The 4,684-nt window shown below is 32.1% G+C and overlaps 1 long non-coding RNA gene across 1 annotated transcript; it reads left to right on the forward strand.

Moving 5' to 3' along the window:
- Nucleotides 1-691: 691 nt before the first annotated feature.
- On the forward strand, nt 692-4,104 carry LOC133518002 (uncharacterized). The gene is made up of 6 exons (XR_009799431.1): nt 692-1,442; nt 1,857-1,987; nt 2,374-2,502; nt 2,882-3,011; nt 3,250-3,333; nt 3,826-4,104. It is a non-coding gene; the product is annotated as an uncharacterized LOC133518002 (long non-coding RNA).
- The last annotated feature ends 580 nt before the right edge of the window (nt 4,105-4,684 follow it).

Raw genomic sequence — 4,684 nt, forward strand, 5'->3', positions numbered from 1 at the left:
AGATGACGCCGTAAAGATAAGCTGCCAAATTTCATTTCACAATTCGAAACAACAGATTGGAGAAAATAAATTTTGAAATACATGCTACTGTATGATAATCGATGAATAGTACTAGCCAAAGATAAAGTAAAATAAAAAACGATGATAAATAAAACCTCCTGACTAATTAAATTACTCTAGTATTTTTGATTTTTAGCGCCACCTACTAATTAATTTTAGTCATCGATCAATCATGGAACGTCTAAGTACTTCTACTCGACACTAGATGGAAGTAGTACTCGGAATTTATACATTTTGAGTTTATTCAATTCTCTGCCAAAAGATTATTTCGTATCTGACCTGTTAAAAATAAAATGCAATATTTTATTAACTATTTTTAATACTAAATTAAATCGATCGTGTAAACCCGCTTTTAATCATAAACAATGTTTTCTAGATGTCGGCCATGTGCGACAAATTTAAAATACGTCCAACAAATTATTTTTTTGACATTGGTGATGTCATTTTGACGTACAGAAAGAATAAATCCATTTAAGCCCCTAAAAAAAAACGCCTGCACGAGTGACTTGAACGTTTGTTTTTAAGAAATACGTCCTAGCATCCCTGACAACATACGAAACACTGCCTACATGATTTAATCGGATTGTAGCCGACTTAGTTAATGTTCCCCATAGATGGCGTGTGTAACTAGAAATAAAAGAAAACAATGAAATTTGGCCGTTTTAAGATTTAAATATGCATTTTATATTAATATGATAGTAAGGATGCATTTATCCAATAAGTAAATTAAAGTAATTGATTCAATCATGTCATACCATAAACGATTCTAGACGTACAATGATATTTTAATCATGGCAGCCCTAAGCTCTGACACTTTTCTTACTTCCGTTCATTTAAGTTTTTTTTATTAGTATTTTCTATTAAGAGCATTCATTTTCAATGCCTAAAACTTGTTATTAAATCTCGAAATTATTAATTAAGGTCATAAATACCAAAGTTACCTTAACTATCAGTGTCACAGTGAATTAAAACCTTAATAAGCAAATAAATGACAACCATCTAACCGCCATATTGTAAATAAATAAGCTGTATGGAGAAAGTTGACAAAGCATTATCACGACAGAAATTTTAATTGTACTGGAAAAGATCGTCCTCGCGTGTGCTTTTTACGATTCTCTAAATATTCTACCCATTGCCAATCGCAAGAACTGTACAAGACAAACGCAATAGAATTTCGGATTAAAACACGATCATGTTCTTCACTTTCGTCAAATTTTATAAATCTTCAATGAATCTAGTGCCCTACGATGACCTATGAGTCCTATGACCTAAAGTTTGAACTGTATAGAAACAAGGATGTTTAATTAATGTGCCGAGTTCCTGTTCGAATCGATATACCGATCGAAATGGGCTCAAATATGAAATCTGTCACTCCTAGCAAGGTAAGTTTCTATTTTTATTCTGTCATTTAGAAAAATCACTGCTATTGAAGCCCTGTCAAACATACTCACATACTTAAAGCCTGATAGAAAATAATAACACCCACAAATTGACCTATCTATCAATAAAACTGCTTTTCCAATAAATACGAGTACTGTCTGTTTCAGGCTAGCATTAAGTTTTTCCTAATTTGGTATTATTCTACTTATAGTGGCCTAGAGTATTGTATTGCCTTATTTTTACTGTCTTGTTCACCAATACAAACACATTTCTTTTCGAATAAAACTGAAAATAATCAAAGTACTGACGGGATGACATTCATAATTTTGTTTTATGCTGCCTATCTAATGTTATTTTGATCCTTTACTACGCGTTTTCTATTGCAATAAGACTTACAAACTATATGTGTCTTTCAGTAAACTGACAACTCTATTGGAATAGTCCCTGTTGCCTGACTTACATGAACTGTAAACAATGACAATGTATTGAAATTATGCTGGAGAACCCCGCTTGCTGGATTTGATGAATCTTTACACAACCTTAAAGAGTAAGTATGACATTTTTAATACTAGTACTAGACTACTACTAAACAAATTTCCTTTAGGCCTTACTTGACTGTATTTGGAATTCGAAAAATGTTATTGTTCTATAAGATGATATATGGGTGTCTGTTTTTTTTTTTAAATATGAGTTTTTTTTTTTTTTAATTTGGAAGTGCAAGATGTTATGAAAATTTAAAATTATGTGATGACTTCAGCTAAAATATGAATAGGATTTCTTGCGTTACTGAAAATTTGTTAGTGAATTTGTAGTTTTCTTTCTAAAAGGATCCCGGCAGTTGTCCGGTAACTGAAAAAGTGAACCTAAACTTGAACCTGTCATAAATATTCCTCTTCTTGCAATTAACCTTACAATATATGTTTAATTTTTCAGCAAACAGAGACAACTCTGATGGCTGCCTATATATACCCATACCTAGTGTTTGGTGATGTTTAAGCCGAGCGGAGCAAATTTCCGTTTGCTGTTTTCATGGACTTTTCCGAGTCTCTCGATAATCTCCAAGTAAGTTCAACAACTATGTCACTAAAAGGAAAAGATTTTTTTCTTAATCCTACTTAAAAACAGAAATTTTAGAAAAAACTTTCTCGCTTAAAATTTTTTTTTGTACCTACTAAAATTTTTTTTTTTTTTAAATATTAAAACCTTTCTAGTTTAAAATAAACACTTCTAATAATACTTATAAATAGCTATCCTCAAGTTTATATAATTTCAGACTAACTTTTGTATAAATCCTATTACAGTGTTATTTTGAACATTGACCACGTGCAGTACATTGAGTTGGTCATTTTGATGTTTGCTATCTACTCATTTATTTTTATCGGTCTCAAATATCCTACTTAATGCAATAAAATGTACAATATACATATGTTTAAATTTTCAGCAAACAGAATGGTTTCCTGATACCTGGCCGTTAGGTCACCTAGCAGTCAGTTAAACTTAAGCCAAGCGAAGGAAATCTCGATGGTTATTTTCATGATTCCTGTTTCTCCATGTCTTACCACAATTTTCAAGTAAGTATAGTAACCAATGCCACCTTGAAAAGCTATCTTTAGAATTAAGCCTACTTAGTAAAATAAGCAACTTAATTTTCTTCATTTGTCATAAAAAAATCTGAACTGTTTAGTCTTCCTTTTTCTGAACTGTGATGTATGTGAAGTATCTTATAGTAGAAAATAAAACCCTTTAAAGAGACTTAAAATTAAGTTTTCTTAAATATACCCTACTTAAGCTAAACATTTTCAATTTCAGTGTTCCGGAGAACTAACAGTGCCCCGCAGAGTCATTACGTCTAGCCTCAAAATACACACTATGGAATGCTTCTATTTCTGAAAGGTATTTTTTTCTTTTTGTAATAAATTGTACAAAATGTAATGTTATGTATGGACCTCTTGACTTATGACTGACACTAATATATATTTTTTTTAAAACCTAAGTGATGAGTTCCCAATGAAAGAGTAGAGAAATTAAGTATGTGCTTAGCCTCACATAACCTATTCTAATTCTATTGACTAATTGGACTTAGCCTAGCTTATTTGGGACCTAGATTATAGAAGTATGTCCTGCAAGGCAAAGATTTTCAAACTTTTTAGAATTATTTTATTTGCAAAATTTAAGTACCACCTATTCTTACATTATGAACCCTAATATTTCTATAAAATGTGTGTTATGTATTGAAAATAATAACGCGCCCCCGCGAATGGACGCCTTAAGAAAATTGTTGATATATAGCCTAACTAAAATTGACCCTCATAAAGGAAAATATAATGCTACCTATTCCTCTTTAATTTTAACAGATTTTTTCTAATGCTTGCCTATTTATTTCAGATTACGAAGGACCACACCTCTCCAGACTCCTGTTCAATAATTTTATTTCACAACTTTTGCTGTAACAATGGCTGCTGTCTACTGCCACTTCAAAGTTCCTGTCCCACGGCTCTATTTCTAGAAACCCGCACCCACAACAGCAGTGGTCTACATTGAATACTACTTATAGGGAAAGTGACACTCAAGATCTTTTATGTTAGGTACTTAGTATGCTAGGCTTAACCAATCATGTACTATTATTCGACCGTAGTCAGAATACGATGGAAAAGTACCGTCAACAGACCGTCCGTCCGTACCGTCGTCAGTACTGTAATCCTAAGTCAACCTATGTCTAGTACTACAAATAAGTATGCTTTTGTATGTGCGCCGTTAGTCAGGGCAGCAACGCGTTACAAATCTCAGTTGATTTTTGAAAGATAAAGCACTCATAGAGACCCTAGTAAATAATAGCAATGACTGTAGATAGTAACTATGCACATATTTCAGTGCTATTTTTAATAAATACAGTGGGAGTTCTGAAGAATACCTATGTAGCTAAATTCTCATACATATGTGTATGTTCTACTAATCCACTAATAATGCCTTTATGACGTACTATGACTGTTTGCTTTCCTAAACTAAATGTCCTAACATGTGTGTTAAATATCTCTGTTTGTCAGATGAACTCAAGTAGATCCTAGTTCATACATACATACATGATTATCCTACAATAACAAATGTATGGTTTTTATATACAACAATCAAACCAAACATAGTCCTAACATATGTGGTTGTCATTTAGATCTACGCTTAGGCGATTAATTGTACCTAATAGAATTAACTGTTTGTTGCTACTACTCTATGAATGACAAAACTTTTC

This window comes from Cydia pomonella, chromosome 5 (assembly GCF_033807575.1).
Source record: "Cydia pomonella isolate Wapato2018A chromosome 5, ilCydPomo1, whole genome shotgun sequence".
Classification (NCBI taxonomy): domain Eukaryota; kingdom Metazoa; phylum Arthropoda; class Insecta; order Lepidoptera; family Tortricidae; genus Cydia; species Cydia pomonella.